Source organism: Neophocaena asiaeorientalis, unplaced genomic scaffold (assembly GCF_003031525.2).
Source record: "Neophocaena asiaeorientalis asiaeorientalis breed wild unplaced genomic scaffold, Neophocaena_asiaeorientalis_V1.1 scaffold151, whole genome shotgun sequence".
Taxonomy (NCBI): domain Eukaryota; kingdom Metazoa; phylum Chordata; class Mammalia; order Artiodactyla; family Phocoenidae; genus Neophocaena; species Neophocaena asiaeorientalis.
In genome coordinates this window covers 2,403,873-2,425,018 of record NW_020175490.1, presented here as the reverse complement: position 1 = coordinate 2,425,018, position 21,146 = coordinate 2,403,873, and positions in this window count along the sequence as shown.

The following is a 21,146-nucleotide window of genomic DNA, read 5'->3' as shown; positions in this document are numbered from 1 at the left end:
GTTTTTTTTTTTTTTTTTTTTTTTTTTTTTTTTTTTTTTTTTTTTTTTTTTTTTTTTGGCCAATATCAACTATCCTGAACTGTTGTTTTATAGTAAGTCAAGTTATGTTAGTTCTCCAATTTTATTCATCTACTTCAATATTGTGTTAGCTATTCTGGGTCTTTTGCCTTTCTGTGTAATCTTTAGATAAGTTCATTGATATCCACAAAGTAACTCACTCAGATTTTGATTGGGATATCATTGAATCTATACATCAAGCTGGAGTAATAAGGTAAAAATAAATTTCTGTAAGAACAACTATCATTTGAGTTTTGGGAAGTAAGCCATATTGATACATGAATATTTTTTAACAATTAGATATACAAAATGTACATGTTTTTAGAAAGAAAGATGTTGGAACAGGGTTCAAGATGGTGGCTTAGGAAGATCCTGAACTCACCTGCTGGCATGGACACAACAACTATACTACTACATTTGGACTAATTCTCCCTGAAAGGGACCTGAAAACTGGCTAAAGAGAGTGTTCACAACAAAGGGGAAAAGGACAGTACCTGGGTGGGTAAGAGAGGCAGAGAGATGGACTTACCAGGGGAAAAAAACACACTCCATCCATGGCAACCATCAGATGGGAGGGATTACAAAGGTACAGTTATTTTCCCTGGGAAGCAGGTAATTTAACCTCAACATTGGGCACCTCAACTCTGGGTCCTGTACAGGAGAGATGACACCTACCCAAAAAACACCTGGCTTTGAAAGACAACAGGGAATATATTCAGAAAAAACTATAGAGTTTCAGGGAACAAAAATCCCACTTTTAATATACCCATGTGCAGACTCGACCCAAACAACAGCACAAAACACCAAATTGAAAGCACGTGGACCACAGATGAGTGGGGACTCACTTATTAATCTTGAAACAAATGCTGGAGAGACAGGGACCAGTAGGGACAGTCACTGGGTACAGAGACAGTCTGTGTCAAGAATCAGTTTTGCAATTTTGCGTTACCTTGCTGATATCAGCACCAGCAAGTGCCATTTGGAATTTCATCTGTAGCCTGTTAGCACCAGTGGATGTACCCCACTGAGAGCTCTGACCAAACTTGAGCCTCATCCAGTCCTCACAGCTGACTGGACAATTAACCACACTTGCCACCATGCACCAGCAGCCATGCAGACCCTGCAGCCATTCCAGGGGCCTGCCCTCCTTACTAATGCTCCACAGAAACAGACACAATCCAACTCACCACAATAGAAGGTCATGTGCAACCCATATAGGGAAAATCCCTTGAGCTCCCGGCTTTTGTGGCCAGCTGAGGTTGTGTTTCTGAGATCCACAAGACATCTCCTATATACGATCACTGTTTCAAAACTGGGCGAGATAGCTGTTATTTAATATATAGAAACAAATACAGAGAATTAGGCAAAATGAGGAGACACAGGAATATGTTCCAATCAAAAGAACAAGACAAAACTTTGGAGGAATAGCTGAAAGAAACAGAGGTAAACAATCTACCTGATAAAGAGTTTACAATAATGTTAATAAAGATGTTAACCACACTCAGGAGAATAATGGACAAACACAGTGAGAACATCAAATATATAGGAAATATAAGTACAAAACAGAAGTTATAACTGAACTGAAAAGGGTTCAACAACAGATTAGATGAGGTAGAAAACAAATAAGTGAGCTGGAATACAAAGCAATGGAGCTCAAAAAGAGCAGCAAAATGAAAATAAAAATTTAAAAAGTGAAGGTACCTTAAGGTACTTTTGAGACAACATCAAGTGGAATAACATTCAATTTATAGGTGTCCTAGAAGGTGAACAGAGAAAGTATCATAAAAAATGTTTGAAGAAATAGTGGTTGAAAACGTTCCTAATATGGGGAAGGAAACAGATATCCAGGTCCAGGAAGCCCAGATAGTTCTGATTAAGATGAACCCAGAGAGACACACACCAAGACGCATTATAATTAAAATGGTAAAAGTTAAAGATAAACAGAGAATCCTAAAAGCAGCAAGAGAAAAACAACTTCGGAAACCCCATAAGGCTATCAGCCTTTTTCATCAGAAATTTTATGAGTCAGAAGGAAGTGACATGATATATTCAAAGTGCTAAAAGGAAACAATTTCCAACCAAGAATTCTCTAGCCAGCAAGGTTATCATTCAGAGTTGAAGGAGAGATTAAGAGTTTCCCAGATAAACAAAAATTAAAGGAGTTTACCACCACTAAACCAGCCCTACAAGAAATGTTAAAGGAAGTTTTTTAAGTTGAAAATAAATGGCAATAGTTAATAATAATAAAACATATGAAAGTAAAAATCCCACTGGAAAAGGTAAATATATAATAAAGGTAGTAGCCAATCCCTTATAAAACAAACACAAAGGCTAAAAGACAAAAGTAATAAAATTAACTAAAATTACAATACTTACTTAAGATATACATAAAATAAAAAATATAAAATATGTCATCAAATGTATGAAATGAAGGGGATTTAAAATGAAATCTTCAGAATGTGTTCAAATTTAATTTGCTACCTACTTAAAGCAAACTTCTACTTACATAGAAGGTTATATGTGCACATCATGGTAACCACAATGAAAAAAGTTATAGTAAACATATAAAAGAAAATGAGAAAAGAATATAAATATTACACTAAAAAAAAAGTCAACCAAAATGCAAAAAAACAGAGAAGAAATACAAAAGCAGACAGAAAGTATTAACAAAATGGCAATAAATACATACCCTACCAATAATTACTTTAAATGTAAATGGACTAAATGCCCCAGTCAAAAGACATAGAGTGACAGAATGGACAAAAAACAAACCTCACATAAGTGCTGCCTATAAGAGACTCAGTTCAAAAGTAAGGATGCACACAGTCTAGATATTTCATGCAAATGGAAATGAAAAGAAAGATGGAGTAGCTATACTCATATCAGACACAATAGACATTAAAACAAAAAACTGCAATAAAAGACAAAGAAGGGAATTGCATAATGATACATGGCTCAATCCAACAAGAAAATATGACTTTTACAAATGCACCCAACATAGGAACACCAAGGTGTATAAAGACATGTTAAGGGATTTAAAGGGATAAATTGAAAACAACACAATAATAGTAGGGAACTTTAAAACCTCACTTATATCAATGGATAGATCATTCAGACAGAAATTTCATAAAGAAACTTTGGATTTAAACACCATGTTAGATCAGATATTTAGAATTAATAGACATATAGAGAACATTCCATCTGAAGGCATCAGAATACACATTCCTTTAAAGTGCTCATGGATCATTCTCCAGTAAAGATCACATGTTAGGTTGTAAAACAAGTCTCAGTAAACTCAAGAAGACTGAAATCATATCAAGCATCTTTATCAACTACAATAGTATGAAGTTAGAAATTAATCACAAGAAAAAGCAACAAAAACGTGGAGATTAAACATGTTACTGAAAAAACAATGTGTCATCCAAAAAAATCAGAGGCAAAACAAAAAATACCTAGAGGAAAATAAAAACAGAAATACAACATATTAAAATCCATGAGATACAGCAAAATTGATTCTGAGAGGGAAGTTTATAGCAAGACAGGCCTACATCAAGAAATAAGAAAAATCCCCCAAAGAAGATTTAACTTTATATCTAAAGGAGCTAGAAAAGAAGTACAAACAAAACCAAAATTTAGCAGAAGGAAGGAAACAATAAAAATCAAAGCATAAATATATAAAATGGAGACCAAAAAAGTAGTAGAAAAGATCAATAAAACTAAGAGCTAGTTCTTTGAAAAGGTAAAATTGACAAGCCTTTAGCTAGACTGACCATGACAAAAGGAGAAAGGACCCAAATAAATAAAATCAGAAATGAAAGGGGAGAAATTACAACTATAACACAGAAATACAAAGATTCTTTTCTTTTTCTTTTTTTTTTTTTTTCTTTTGTGGTACACGGGCCTCTCACTGTTGTGGACTCTCCTGTTGTGGAGCACAGGCTCTGGACATGCAGGCTCAGCTGCCATGGCTCACAGGCCCAGCCGCTCTGCGGCATGAGGGGTCTTCATGGACTGGGTCACGAACCCGTGTCCCCTGCATCGGCAGGCAGACTCTCAACCACTGCGCCACCAGGGAAGTCCCAAAGATTCTTAAGAGATAACTATGAACAATTAAACACCAACAAACTGGACAACAAAATTGGTATATAGAGAAATACCACAACATATTAAAGGCTATATATGACAAACTCAGAGCTAACAACATATTCAGTGGTGAAAAGCTGGAATTTTTCCCTCTAAAGTCAGGAACAAGACAAAGGTGCCCACACTCACCTGTTTTATTCAACATAGTAATAAAAGTCCTGGTTAACCCTGTCATCCTGCATGGGTCACTGCAGCTTCACACCCCCATACCAAGAAGATAATGGCCAGCACATGTTGAGGAAAGAGGCAGAAAACATCCAAACTAAAAATAACTCCTCAATTTTAGACAAGATGTAGAAGGACTTGAGCTATCTCCATCTCATGAAAACACCAAAATCACAATTAATTGCTGAACAACCATCAATAATAAAGACTGGAACCAACCAAAATAGATATTTTACATCCAAAGACAAAGAAGAAGCCACAACGAGATGGTAGTAGGGGTGAATTGTCTATAAAATCAAATCCCATACCCACCAGGTGGGCAACATACAAAACTGGAAATAATTATATTGCAGAGGTTCTCCCACAGGAGTGAGAGTTCTAAACTCCACGACAGGCTCCCCAGACTGAGGGCCTGGCATCTGGAGCAGGAGCCATGAGATCATTTGGGTTTGAAGGCCAGCAAGGCTTGAGTGTAGGAGCTCCACAGGACTGCAGGAAACAGAGACTTCACTCTTGGTGTGCTCACACAAGGTTTCATGTGCACTGGAACAAAACACAAAACAGTGACTCCATAGGAGCCTGGGCTAAAATTACCAGTGGGTCTTGGAGGGTCTCGGGAGGGAACAGGGGTTGGCTCTGGCTCACTGTGGGGGCAAGGGCACTGGTGGTAGAGGCCACAGGGAATAGTGATTGGCATGAGCTCTTCCAGAGGTAGCTATTTTGGCATTGAGACCTGGCCCCACCCAAAGGACTTCAGAATCCAGTGCTGGGACACCACAGACAAAACAACCAGCAGGGTGGGCACTCAGTCACAGTCATCAACAGAAAGGCTTCCTAAAGTTGTATTGTGCTCACAGCAACCTCTAAACACACCCCTTGACATGGCTTACCCACAGGAGGAATAGAAAACAGCTCCACACAAAAGTCAGCAGGCACTAGTCCTTCCCACCAAGAAGCATGCACAAGTTGCTGGACCAACCTCACCCACCAGGGTTAAGACACCAGAAATAAGAGGAACTACGACTTTGCAGCCTGTGGAAAGGAGACCACAAACACAGAAAATTAGACAAAATGAGATGGCAGAGAAATATGATACAGACAGAGGAAAAAGGAAAAAACGCAGAAGAAGAACTAAGTGAAGTGGACATAGGCAATCTACCTGAAAAAGAATACAGAGGAATGATAATAAAGATGATCCAAGATCTCAGAAAAAGAATGGAGCACAGACTGAGAAGGTACAAGAAATGTTTAACAAAGAGCTGGAAGTCTTAAAAAAACAAATAAACAGAGATGAAGAATACAATAACTGAAGTGGAAAATAAACTAGAAGGAATCAATAGCAGAATACATAGGGCAGAAGAATGAATAAGTGAGCTGGAAGACAGAGTGGTGGAAATCACTGCCACAGAAGATAATTTAAAAAAAAAAGAAAAGAAATAAGGATAATCTCAGAAATCTCTGTGACAACCTTAAACACACCAACATTCACCTTATAGAGGTCCAAGAAGGAGAAGAAAGAAAGGGCCTGAGAAAAATACTTGAAGAGATCATAGCCTAAAATTTCCCTAACATGGGAAAGGAAGCAGCCACTTAAGTCCAGAAAGCACAGAGTCCCATACAGGATAAAACCAAGGAGAAACATGATAAGACACATAATTATCAAATTATCAAAAATTAAGAACAAAGAGAAAATATTAAAAGCAACAAGGGAAAAGCAACAAATGACATCGAAGGGAAGCCCCATAAGGATAGTAATGATTTTTCAGCAGAAACTCTGCAGGCTAGAAAGCAGTGGCATGGTATATTTAAAGTGATGAAAGGGAAAAAACTACAATCAAGAATACTAAACCTATAAGGCTCTCGTTCAGATTCAATGGAGAAAACAAAAGCTTTACAGACAAGTAAAAACTAGTATAATTCAACACTGCCAAACCAGCTTTACCACAAATGTTAAAGGAAACTTGCTAGGCAGAAAGAAAAGGACACAACTAGAAACAAGAAAGTTCACCAGTAAAGGCAAACATGCAGTAAAGGTAGGAAATCAACCACATGAAAATTTGATATCAAAACCAGCAATCATGAGGAGAGTAGAAATGCAGGATATTGTAAATGCATTTGAAATTAAGAGATGAGCAATTTAAAACAATGTATACATGTGTATGTGTGTGTATGTATGTATGTATATATATATATATATATATATATACACACACATACAGAGAGAGAGTGCTATAGCAAAACCTCATGCGAACCACAAATCAAAAATCAATAATAGATATGTGGGCTTCCCTGGTGTAAAAAAAAAAAAAAAAAATTAAAAAATAATAGATATGCACACAAAAAAAGAAACAGCAACCTAAACACAACACTAAAAATAGTACTCAAAACACAAGAGAGGAGAACAAAAGAGGAGGGAAGAAAAAAGACCTGAAAAACCAATTCAAAACAATTAACAGAATGGCAATAGGAGCAGCCATATCAGTAATTATCTTAAATGTAAATGGATTAAATGTTCTAACCAAAAGGCATAGACTGGCTGAATGTATGCAAAAGCAAGACTCGTATACATGCTGTCTACAAAGGACCCACTTCAGATCTAGGAACACATACAGACTGAAAGTGAGGGGATGGAAAAAGTTATTCTATGAAAATGAAAATCAAAAGAAAGCGGGAGTAGCAATTGCCATATCAAATAAAATAAAATAAAGACTGTTACAATAGAAGAAGAAGAACACTATCTAATGATCAAGGGATCAATCCAAGAAGATATAACAATTGTAAATATATATGCACCCAACATAAAAGCACCTCAATATTTAAGGCAACTGCTAATTGCCATAAAAGGAGAAATTGTCAATAACACAATAATAGTGGGGGACTTTAGCACACCATTTACATCAATGGACAGATAATCCAGACAGAAAATCAATAAGAAAACAACAGGCCTTAAAAGACATATGAGACCAGATGGAATCAATTAATATTTATAGAACATTCCATCCAAAAACAGCAGAATACAAATTCTTCTCAATAACCTAACCTCACTTCTAAAGGAACTAGAGAAAGAAGAATAAAAAACCCACAGTTAATAGAAGGAGAGAAATTACAAAAATCACACCAGAAATAAATGAAATAGAAACTAAGAAAACAATAGCAAAAATCAATGGAACTGAAAGGTGGTTCTTTGAGAAGATAAACAAAATTGATAAACTTTTAGCTAGACTCATCAGAAAAAAATGGGAGGGCTCAAATCAATAAAATTAGAAATAAAAAAACAGAAGTTATAATGGACATCACAGAAATACAAACGATCATGAGACTACTAGAAGCAACTATATGCCAACAAAGTGAACAACCTAGCAGAAGGAAGTAGCACTACCAAACCCATTCTATGAGTCCACCTTCACCCTGATACCAAAACCAGGCAAAGATAGTACAAAAAAGCAAATTACAGTCCAATATCACTGATGAACATAGACTCAAAAATCCTCAACAAAATACTAGCAATCTGAATCCAATAATACATTAAAACAAATCATACACCCTGATCAAGTGGGATTTATTCCAGGGATGCAAAGACTTTTCAATATCCACAAATCTATCAGTGTGGTAACACACATTAACAAATTGAAGAATAAAAACCACATGATCATCTAATAGAAGCAGAAAAGGTTTTGACAAAATTCAACACCCAGTTATGATAAAAACACTCCAGAAAGTGGTCAAAGAGAGAATATACTTCAACATAACAAAGGCCATCTAGGAAAAACCTACAGCTAACATCATACTCAACACTGAAAAGCTGAAATCATTTCCTCTAAGATCAGGAACAAGACAAGTATGTCCACTCTAACCACTTTTATTCAACAAAGTTTTGGAAGTCCTAGACATGGTAATAAGAGAAGAAAAAGAAATAAAAGGAATCCAAATTGGAAATGAAGAAGTAAAATTGTCAGTCTTTGCGGATGACTTGATACTATATATAGAAAATTCTAAAGATGCTACCATAAAACTAGAGCTCATCAAAGAATTTGGTAAAGTTGCAGGATACAAAATTAATACGCAGAAATTTGTTGCATTCCTACACACTAACAACAAGAGATCAGAAAGAAGAAGTAAGGAAACAATCCCATTTAGCATCACAATAAAAAGGATAAAATACCTAGGAATAAAATTACCTAAGGAGGCAAAAAACTGTACTCCGAAAATTATCAGACACTGATTAAAGAAATTGAAGATGATTTTTTTTTTTTTTTTTTTTTTTTTTGTGGTACACGGGCCTCTCACTGTTGTGGCCTCTCCCATTGCAGAGCACAGGCTGCGGACATGCAGGCTTAGCAGCTATGGATCACAGGCCCAGCTGCTCCATGGCATGTGGGATCTTCCCAGACTGGGGCACGAACCTGTGTTCCCTGCATTGGCAGGCGGACTCTCAACCACTGTGCCACCAGGGAAGCCCAAACAAAAAAATCTTTAATTTATATGGTATCAAAAAACACCCTGAATATCCAAAACAATCGTGAAGAAAAGAAAAATAATTTTTATGTAGGAATCAGGCTCCCTGACTTCAGACTATGATATAAAGCTATAGTCATCAAAAAGTATGGTTTTGGCAGAAAAAAACACAGAAATATAGATGAATGGACCAGTATAGAAAGTCCAGAAATAAACTCACACACCTATGGTCAATTAATCTATGACAAAGAAGGCAAAGGAGAAAAGACAGTCTCTTCGATAAGTAGTGCTTGAAAAACAAGACAGCTACATGTAAAAGCATAAAAAAGTAGAACATTCTTTAACAGCATGCACAAAAATAAACTCAAAATAAATTGAAGATGTAAATGTAAGCCAGATACTATAATACTCTGAGAGCTAAACATAGGCAGAACAGTCTTTGACATAAATTGCAGAAATAGCTTTATGGATCCACCTCCTAGAGTAATGAAAATAAAAATAAAAATAAAACAAATAGGACCTAACTAAATTTAAAATCTATTCACAGCAAGAGAAACCATAAACAAAATGAAAAGCTAACCCACAGAATGGGAGAAAATATTTGCAAATGAAGGAAATGATAGGGGATTAATCTCCAAAATATACTAACAGTTCATGCAGCTGTATATCAAAAAAACAAACAATCCAACTAAAAAATGGACAGATGATCTAAATAGACATTTCTCCAAAGAAGACATACAGATGGCCAAGGAGCACATGAACAGATGCTCAACATTGCTAATTCTTAGAGAAATGCAAATCAAAAATACAATGAGGTATCTCCTCACACCAGTCAGAATGGCCATCATCAAAATATCTACCAACAATAAATGCTGGAGAGGGTGTGGAGAAAAGTGAACCCTCCTGCACTGCTGGTGGGAATGTAAATTAATATGCCAATATGGAGAATGCTATGGAGGTTACTAAAACCACTAAAAATAGAACGACCATATGACCCAACAATCTCACTACTGGGCATATACCCTCAGAAAGCCATAATTGAAAAAGAGACATGTACCACAATGTTCATTGCAGCTCTATTTACAATAGCCAGGACGTGGAAACAACCTAAGTGAACACTGACAGATGAATGGATAAAGAAGATGTGACACATATGTACAATGGAATATTACTCAGCCATATAAAGAAACGAAATTGAGTTATTTGTAGTGAGGTGGATGGACCTAGAGACTGTCATACAGAGTGAAGTAAGTCAGAAAGAGAAAAACAATTACCATATGCTAACACATATATATGGAATCTAAAAAAAAGTTTCTGAAGAACCTAGGGGCAGGACAGGAATAAATACTCAGATGTAGAGAATGGACTTGAGGGCACAGGGAGGGGGAAGGGTACGTTGGGATGAAGTGAGTTAGTGGCATGGACATATATACACTACCAAACGTAAAATAGATAGCTATTGGGAAGCAGCCACATAACACAGGGAGATCAGCTCAGTGCTCTGTGACCACCTAGAGCAGTGGGACAGGGAGGGCGGGAGGGAGGGAGATGCAAGAGGGTGGAGATATGGGGATGTATGTATATGTATAGCTGATTCACTTTGTTATAAAGCAGAAACTAACTCACCATTGTAAAACAATTATACTCCAATAAATATGTTAAAAAATAAAAAAGAACCCCTGAACACACAGCTGCCTCTAGACATGGACCTACCCACCAGAGGTCCTAAGACTCTGTTCCATCCACCAGTTACTGGGCACCAGCCTCAGAATCCCTTGTGACCCAGCCCTGCCCTCAAGGAAGCTGCTCTAGCCACTTAAACAATTCACCCAACCAAGGAGCAGATACAAGCCACAATAAAACCACAGATTTGCAGCCTGTGAACCTGGCCCATCCAGCAGCAACCCAGACCCTGGCCTGGGAACAGCTGGGACTTAACCCTGCCCACGAGCAAGCAAATGAAATCTTAGGGATGTCCTGGACACTGTACCCAACTGTGTAAAGAACCCGCCTCATCAAGCAGTGATCCAGCAAAAGCTCCGGGATCCCTGGGACCCACAACCACCCTCCATGTCCTGGCTGTACTCACCAGTAGGTTGGCACTAACTCGACGACCTGGTTCCCTGCCCCCAGTTGGTGGGTAACAGCCTGGATTCTCCTGGAATCTAACTCTACCCACCAGTGAGTCAGCACTAACCCCAGAGACCTCTGGGTTCCAGAGTTAATCACCTTGTGAACTGGTCCTGCCAAACAACAGACAGCATCCTCTGCACAAGGCATGGCCTGGCAACTAACTAGATCAAGGGTCGACAAAGCCTAACAGATTGCCCACATGGTCAGCTCACCAAAATAAAAGAAACCATGCAGCCCACATGGAGGAATGCTTAGAACATATAGGTTGGGTGATGAGAGGGGAGTGTGATTTGGGACACAAATGATGTCTTCTACAAAAGGCCACTTCTCAGTGGTCAGGAAACCTACCAGATTCATAAAAATAAAAACAACCACTTAGATAAAATGTGGGGACAGTGGAATATGTCCCAAATGAAGGAACAAGATAAAACCACAGAATGAAAAATAAGTGAACTGGAGATAAGCAATCTACCCAAGGAAACTTCAGGTTAGTGATCATAAAGATGATCAAAGAACTTGTGAGAAGAATGGATGCACAGAGTAAAGTTAGAAGTTTTTTAACAAAGAATTAGAAAATATAGAGAACAACAAAACAGAGTTGCATAATAAAATAAGCAAAATGAAAAATACACTAGAAGGAATCTACAGTAAACTAAATGATACAGAGGAAGAGATCAGTGAGCTGGAAGACAGAGTAGAGGAAATTACTGATGCTGAAAATAAAAAATATATGAAAAGAAATGAGAATAGTTTAAGAGACTTCTGGGACAACATCAAGTACACTAATGTTCATATTATAGGGTTCCCAGAAGGAGAAGAGAGAGAGAAAGGGGCTGATAACATATTTGAAGTGATAATAGTTGAAAACTTCCCTAACCTGGGAAAGGAAATAGACATCCAAGTCAAGGAAGCATGGAGTCCCACAAAGGATGAACCAACAGAAGAATACATCAAAACACATTGTAATCAAAATGACAAAAATTAAAGACAGAGAACTGAAAGCAGCAAGGGAAGAGCAATAAATAACATACAAGGAAACTCCCACAAGGCTACCAGCTGATTTTTCAGCAGAAACTCTGAAGGACAGAAGGGAGTGGCATGATATATTTAAAGTGATAAAAAGGGAAAACCTACAACCAATACTACTCTACTTGGCAAGAGATCAACAACTTTGCAGATAAGCAAAAGCTAAAAGAGTTCAGGACCATCAAACCAGTCTTACAAGAAATGTTAAAGGAAATTCTCAAAGAGTAAAAGAAAAGGCCACAACTAGAAACATGAAAATTATGAAAGGAAAAAGCTTATTGGTAAAGGCAAACATACAGTAAAGGGAGGAAATCATCCATGCACAAAGGCAGTAGGAAGGTTAAAAAACAAAAGTAGTAAAATCATCTATATCCACAATAAAAAGTTAAGGGATACAGAAAACAGATGTAAAATAAGATGTCAAAAACAGTAATCATGAGTAGAGGAGGGTACAAATGGAGGGTTTTAAAATGAATTTGAAATTAAAAGATCAGCAACTTAGAAAATCATACATCTATAGCTATATATAAACTTCATCATAACCTCAAACTGAATATCTATAATACATACACACACAAGAAAGTAAAAAGGAATCTAAACATAACACTAAAGATAGTCATCAAATCATAAGGGGTTAGAGCAAAAAGAAGAAAGGAACAAAAGAACCTAGAAAATCAATTTCAAAACAGTTCACAAAATGGCAATAAGAACATATGTATCAATAAATATTGGGTTGGCCAATAAGTGACTTTATTTTTTAAGTAAAAATAAAAGACACATTTTTCATCTTCACCAAGAACTTTATTGAAAAACATATTCACTGTTTTGCTTCACTATCTTCTGCCATTTTTCAGTCAACTTCATAATTCCGTCTTCCCAAAACTTTTTACCTGTTTGAGCAAAGAAGTGTTCCAGGTGCCTTTTACAGTCTTCCAGAGAATTGAAATTTTTTTCCATTAAGAGAATTTTGTAAAGAATGAAGTAAATGGAAATCTGAATGCGCAACCTCTGGTGAATATGTCGAATGAATCAGAACTTCCGAACCAAGCTGTAACAGTTTTTCCTGGTCATCAAAGATGCATGTGGTCTTGCATTATCCTGATGGAAGATTATGTGTTTTCTATTGACAAATTCTGGATGCTTTTCATCGAGTGCTGCTTTCAGTTGGTCTAAATAGTAGCAGTACTTGCTGGAATTAATCATTTGGTTTTCTGGAAGGAGCTCATAATAGAGGACTCCCTTCCAATCCCACCATATACACAACATCACCTTCTTTGGATTAAGACTGGCCGTTGGTGTTGTTGGTGGTAGTTCATTTCACTTGCCACACGATCTCTCCCATTACACACTATTGTACAGTATCCACTTTTCATTGCTTGTCACAATTCTTTCAAAAAATGGAACATTTTTGTCATGTTTAAGTAGAGAGTTGCATGGAAATGTGGTCAAGAAGGTTTGTTTCACATAAATTATGTAGAGCTGAAAAGCAAAGCAATTAATATAATCAAGCTGGTGCAAATGATTTGCAGCACTTGATTTGGGTACTTTGAGGATGTCAGCTGTCTCCCATGTGATATAACTTTGATTGTTCTCAACTAATGTCTCGATTTGGTCACTATCAACTTCAATTAGTCTACCTCACTGTGCAGCATCATCCAGCGAGAAATCTATAACACAAAACTTCACAAACCACTTTTAATATGTTCAGTCAGTCACAGCACCTTCTCCATACACTGCACAAATCCTTTTTTGTGTTTCAGTTGCCTCTTTATCTTTCTTGAAATATTAAAACATAATATTTCAAAAAATGTTCCTCTTTTTCCTACATCTTCAATATTAAAATGGCTACACAAAAATCCACCAATTTTGATGTTATTTTTTAAATGCATGCTGATATGAGAGCTGTCACAATACAATTTAACAAAATTGTTTTGAATGAAGTTAAAGACAACAAAGTGCTACCAGAAACTTATTACAGAAAACATTGAACAAATTTTTGGCCAACCCAATAGAAGATTCCATCCAAAAGCAACAGAATACAAATTCTTTCAAGTGCACATGTAACATTTCCCATAATATATTACATGATAGGCCACAAAATAATCCTTGGTAAACTGATGAAAATTGAAATCATGTGAAGCATATTTTCTGACCACAGTGCTATGAGCCCAAAATCAACTACAAGAAAAAACCTGCAAGAAACAAACATATTTAAGGTTAAACAATAAACAACTAAATAACCAATGAGCCACTGAGGAAATCAAAAAGGAAATAAAAAATACCTGTAGACAAATGAAAATGAATACACAATGATCCACAATCTATAGAACACAGCAAAAGCATTTCTAATATTGATGTTCTTAGTGTTAAAAGCTTAGCTCAGAAAACAAGAAAATTCGCAAGTAAAAACTTAGCCTTAGACCTAAAGGAACTAGAAAAAAAGAGAAAGAAAAATAAAACCCACAGATAGTAGGACAGACATCATAAAGATAAGAGTAGAAATAAATAAAATAAAGACTAAGAAGCAATAGAAAAGATCAATGAAACTAAGACTTAGTTCTTTTACTTGATACCACAAAACTCCTAGAAGAAATCATAGGCAAAACGTTCTCTGACATAAATCTTTTCAATGTTTTTTCAGATCAGATTACCAAGGCACTAGAAATAAAAACAAAAATAAACAAATGGGACCTAATCAAAATTACAAATATTTGCACAGCAAAGGAAACCATCAACAAAATGAAAAGACATGAATGGAAGAAATATTTGTGAATGCTGCAACTGACAAGAGCTTAATTTCCCAAATATACAAACAGCTCATACAACACAACAACAACAACAAAAAAACAATCCAATCAAAAAATGGCCAGAAGCCCCAAATAGAGATTTCTTCAAAGAGGACATACAGGTGGCCAACAGGCACATGGAAAGATGCTTAGTATCGCTAATTATTAGAGAAATGCAAATTCAAACTACAATGAGGTACCACCTCACACTGGGAAGAATGGCCATCATTAAAAACTCCACAAATAACAAATGCTGGAGAGAGTGTGGAGAAAAGGGAACCTTTCTACACTCCTGGTGGGAATGTAATTTGGTACAACCACTATGCAGAACAGTATGGAAGTTCCTTAAAAAAATAAAAATGGAACTAGCATTTAATCCAGCAATCCCACTCCTGGGCATATGTCCAGAGAAAACCATAATTTGAAAACTTATGTGCACCCCAATATTCATAGCAGCACTATTTACATTAGCCAAGATATTGAAGCAACCTAAATATCCATTAACAGAGGAAAGGAAGAAAATGTGTACATATATACAGCGGAAAATTACTCAGCCATGAAAAAAGAATGAAATGATGACATTTGCAGCAACCTGGATGTGACTAGAGATTATCAAACTAAGTGAAGTAAGTCAGAAGGAGAAAGATGAATACCATATGATATGGCTTACATGTGGAATCTAAAATATGACACAATGAAACTATCTATGAAACAAACAGACTCATGGACATAGAGGACAGAGTTGTGGTTGCCAAGGGGGAGGGAGCTAGGGGAGGGATGGAGTGGGAGGATGGTGTTAGCTATTACATATAGAATGGAAAAACAACAGGGTCCTACTGTATAACACAGAGAACTATATTTAATATCCTATGATAAGCCATAATGGAAAAGAATATACAAAACCAGTCAGAATGGCCATCATTAAAAACTCCACAAATAACAAATACTGGAGAGGGTGTGGAGAAAAGGGAACCCTCTTGCACTCATGGTGGGAATGTAAATTTATACAGCCACTATGGAGAACAGTATGAAGGTTCCTTAAAAAGCTAAAAATAGAGCTACCATATGATCCAACAATCCTACTACAAGAAAACCATAATTCAAAAAGAGTCATGTACCACAATGTTCATTGCAGCACTATTTACAATAGCTAGGACATGGAAGCAACCTAAGTGTCCATCGACAGATGAATGGATAAAGAAGATGTGGCCATATATACAATGGAATATTACTCTTCCATAAGAAGAAATGAAATTGAGTTATATGTAGTGAGGTGAATGGACCTAGAGACTGTCATACAGAGTGAAGTAAGTCAGAAAGAGAAAAACAAATACAGTATGCTAACACACACACACACACACACACACACACACACACACATACATATATATATATATATATGGAATCTAAAAAAAAAAAAATCATTCTGAAGAACCTAGGGGAAGGACAGGAATAAAGATGCAGAAGTAGTGAATGGACTTGAAGACATGGGGAAGGGGAAGGGTAAGCTGGGACGAAGTGAGATAGTGGCACTGACATATATACACTACCGAATGTAAAATAAATAGCTAGTGGGAAGCAGCCACATAGCACAGGTAGATCAACTCCGTGCTTTGTGACCACCTAGAGGGATGAGATAGGGAGGGTGGGAGGGAGATGCAAGAGGGAAAGGATATGGGCTATATGAATACATATAGTAGATTCACTTTGTTTTACAGCAGCAACTAACACAACAATGTAAAGCAATTATACCTCAATAAAGATGTTAAAAAAAGAATTCATATATATGTATAAATGACTCATTTTTTATGTACAGCAGAAATTAACACAACATTGTAAGTCAACTATACTTCAATTAAAAGAAAGTTTTTGTTCTTTGCAAAGAGAAACAACTTTGACAAACTTTTGACTAGACTCATCAAGAAAATAAAAGAGCTGGTCCAAGTCAATAAAATCAGAAATGAAAAAAGAGAAGTTACAACTTACACCACAGAAATGTAAAAGATCATAATAGACTACTGTGAGCAACTATACACCAATTAAAATGGACAACCTAGAAGAAATGGAAAAGCTCTTAGCAATGTACAATCTCCCAAGAATGAACCACAAGAAATACAAAATATTAACAGACAAATTACCAGTAATGAAGTTGAATCAGTAGTGAAAATTTCTTAACAAACAAATGTCCAGCACCAAATTGTTTCAGAAGGGAATTCTACGAAGCATTTAGAGATGACTTAACACTGATTCTTCCCAAACTATTTCAAATCTTGCAAAAAAAGGAACACTTCCCAACTCATTCTACAACACCAGTGTTATCCTGAAACCAAAACCAGTGATCTCACAAAAAAATAAAACTATAGGCCAATATCCTTGATGAGCAGAGATGTAAAAATCCTCAACAACATAATAGCAAACTAAATACAAAAATACATTACAAGGATCATACAGCACAATCAAGTGGGATTTATTCTAATGATGCAAGGATTTTTCAATATCTGCAAATCAATCAATATGATACACCACCTTATCAAATAGAAGATTAAAAACCATATGATCATCTCAATACAAGTATAAAAAGCTTCTGACAAAATTCAACATCCATTTATAATAAAAACTCTCCAGATTTTGGGCATCAAGGGGACATACCTCAACATAATGAAGATAATATATGACAAGCCCACAGCTAATATCATACTCAAAGGCAAAAAGCTGAAAACATTTCCTCTAAGTTGAGGAAGAAGACAAGGATACCCACTCTCATCAATTTTATTAAATATATTATTGGAAGTCCTCACCACAGAAATTAGATAAGAAAAAAGAAATTAAAATAATCCAAGTTTGAAAGAAAAAGAAAAACTGTCACTGTTTAATAGGTGACATGATGCTATACATAGAAAATTCTAAAGAAACCACCAGAAAACTACTAGAGTTTATCAATGAATCTGGTAAAGTTGCAGGATACAAAATTAATATACAGGAATCTGTTGCATGTCTATTCACTAATGATGAACCATCAGAAAAAGAATTAAGGAAACAATCCCATTTACCATTGCATCAAAAAGAATAAAATACTTAAGAATATACCTATCTAAGGAGGTAAAACCTGTATTCAGAAACTATATCACTGACGAAAGAAAATGAAGATGACACAAACAGAAGGAGAGATATACCATGTTCATGGATTGGAAGAATTAATATTGTTAAAATGACCATACTACCCAAGGCAATCTACAGATTCAATTTAATCCCTACCAAAATACCAAGAGCACTTTTCAGAGAACTAGAACAAATCATTTAAAAATGTGTATGGAAACATAAAAGAAGCCAAACAATCAAAACCATCTTGAGAATGAAGTACAAGAGCTGGAAGAAACACACGCCTTGACTGTCAACTATATTGCAAAGCTTCAGTAATCAAAATAATATGATACTGGCACAAAAACAGACACTTGAATGTCAAAATAGAACAGAATAGAGAGCCAAGAAATAAAGGCATACACTTATGAGCAATTAATCTATTACAAAGTAGGTAAGAATATACAGTGGAGGAAATCAGTGTCCTCAATAAGTGGTTCTGGGAAAGCTGAACAGCCACAAGTAAAAGAATGAAATTAGAACATTTTTTCACACCATATGCAAAACTAAACTCAAAATGGATTAAAAACCTAAATGTGAGACTGGAAATCAAAAACTTCCTAGAAGAAAACATAGGTAGAATACTCTGACATAATTTGTAGCAATAATTTTTGGATCTGTCTCTTAAAGCAAAGGAAATAAAAGCAAAAATAAACAAATGAGACCTAATAAAATTTAAATGCTTTTGAACAGCAAAGATAACCATCCATAAAATTTAACGACAACCTACTGAATGGGAGAAAATATTTGCAAATAATATGACCAATAAAGGATTAATAACCAAAAATGCATAAAAATGTCAGAAAACTCAACATCAAAACAAACAAACAACCCAATTAAAAAATATGCAGAAGACCTGAATAGACATTTTCTTGAAGAAGGCATGCAGATCTCCAACAGGCACATGAAAAGACATTCAACATTGTTAATTATCAGAGAAATGCAGATCAAAACCACAATGAATTATCAACTCACACCTGTCAGAATGGTTATCATCAAACAGTACACAAATAATAAATGTTAGTGAGTTTGTAATGAAAAGGGAAACCTCATATACTGATTGGGAATGTAAATTGGTGCACTGTGGAAAACAATATGGAGGTTTCTCCCAAAGCTAAAAATAGAGGTACCATATAACCCAGCAATTCCACTCTTGGACATATATCTGAAAAAAATAAAAACACCTAATTCAAAAAGATACAGGCACTCCAATGTTTATAGCAGCATTATTTTCAGCTACCAAGATATAAATGCAACCTAACTGTCCATTAACAGATGGGTGGTTAAAGAGAGTGTGGTGTATATATTCAATGGAATATCACTCAGCCATAAAAAGGAATGAAATTTTATCATTTGCAGCAACATGGATGGACTGGGAGGGCATTATGCTAAGTGAAATTTGTCAGAGAGATAAAAACCAGTATGTATCACTTATACATGGAATTTAGAATGTAAAACTAGTGAATATAACAAAAATGAAATAGTCTCACAGATATAGAGAACAAACTAGTGGTTACCTGTGGGGAAAGGGAATGGGGGAGGACAAGAAGGGAGTAGGGTATTAAGAGGTACAAACTACTATTATAAGATAAATAAGCTACAAGGATATATTGTACAACACAGGGAATATATCTAATATTGTATAATAATTATAAATGGAGTATAACCTTTAAAAATTGTGAATCACTATATCACACACCTGTAACTTATATAATATTGTACATCAATTATACCTCGATAAAATAAATATTTTTTAAAAAGAAAACAAAGTGTGTATGCTACAAAAATAGAAAAGAAACAATGAGTACAGTGAAATAGTAACATAGGGATAAAATTAGAACAATCTATAAAAAGAAAAATGGGGAAGTAAACATGAAACTGAATACAAGTGGTGGGGGAGGCGCTGGCTGAATACTCTGGTGTAACTCAACAGATCTGAGGCAAATAATTATGCACTAGTATGAATCAGGGATAGTAGCAATAATCATGTTGTCACCACAGTGCCTCATGTCTTACAATTATTTGATGATTTTGCATATAAAATTTGTTATTCTCATACTGTTTTCAGCATGCAACAAGCAGTCAATATTACCAGAGTTGATATTGTAGATAATCTTTGGATCTAATTATAAAGAATAATCCTGTTATGATTGGTTTCCACAGAAGATAACCAAATTATTCTACATACGTTGCATCCAAAGGAAATATCTCTGATACATCGAAAAGAGGTTGGTGTGTGCTTGGTGGAAGACTGTTCAGTACAAGAGGAACAGGCAATTAAAAATTTAAGGTCCAATTTCCAAATATTCTTTGAAAAAATGATCTTTAAGCCTATACAGATAAAATGTACTATTAGTATTACTCTGGGGGTCATGAAGAAAACAATTAGTAATAACTTCAAAATAGAAATGGGCTTGATCCTATCCTCTATTCTGAATATTTTTTTGTTGTGTCAGTAAACATTTTGTATCACTGTGTTTCTCCAATTGCAAAACAAATCAATACTACATGAAACTTTCAAACCACTTAAATATTTCTTACATCAACTTCTATTGAACTGTGGTAAAACTTCCAGATAAACAATTTTTTGGACTTGCTTTGTGTGGATATAAGAATCTAAAGGAGAATCAAAAGTTAAATTCAAAAGTCTGAGAGGTAAGAAAAATACAGCTCAGGAGTTTTAACAGAAATCAATTCAACAGATAATTTCAACTTCTCTGCATTTGACATTTTCATTGTTACGTGAAGGACTGAAAAGATGGGATTATTTAATTCAATATAATTCAACAAATATTTACTTAATGAGTACCTACTTTGCACCTGGTACTCTTTTAGACATGTGAGATGCAGAGATGAGTAAGAAATAGTCCTTGTGTTCAAAAAGCTTATAGTTTATTTGCAATAAATGCATGAATATGGTAAATGTTATGATATAGTTGAAAAATATCTGTAACCATATTAAGCATGTTAAGTGGCATTAGAGAAGGAAAATCAAATATTAATTGATTTTAAAGAAGGGCAATTAAATTTAGTGAGGTAATAATTAGATTGAAGAGATTATGAAGACAAAGATTAGGGGTAGGTGGGATAGTTATATTTTACTTCAAATTTACAGCTTGCTGGAGAGTAAAGATCATTTAGGAGACAAATAAGACAGTCAGGATGAAGATTTTGCATGCTTAAGCAGAGGCTATTGGTACCCTGCCAATTTCCCCCTGGCAATTACCTCTATAAACCTATACT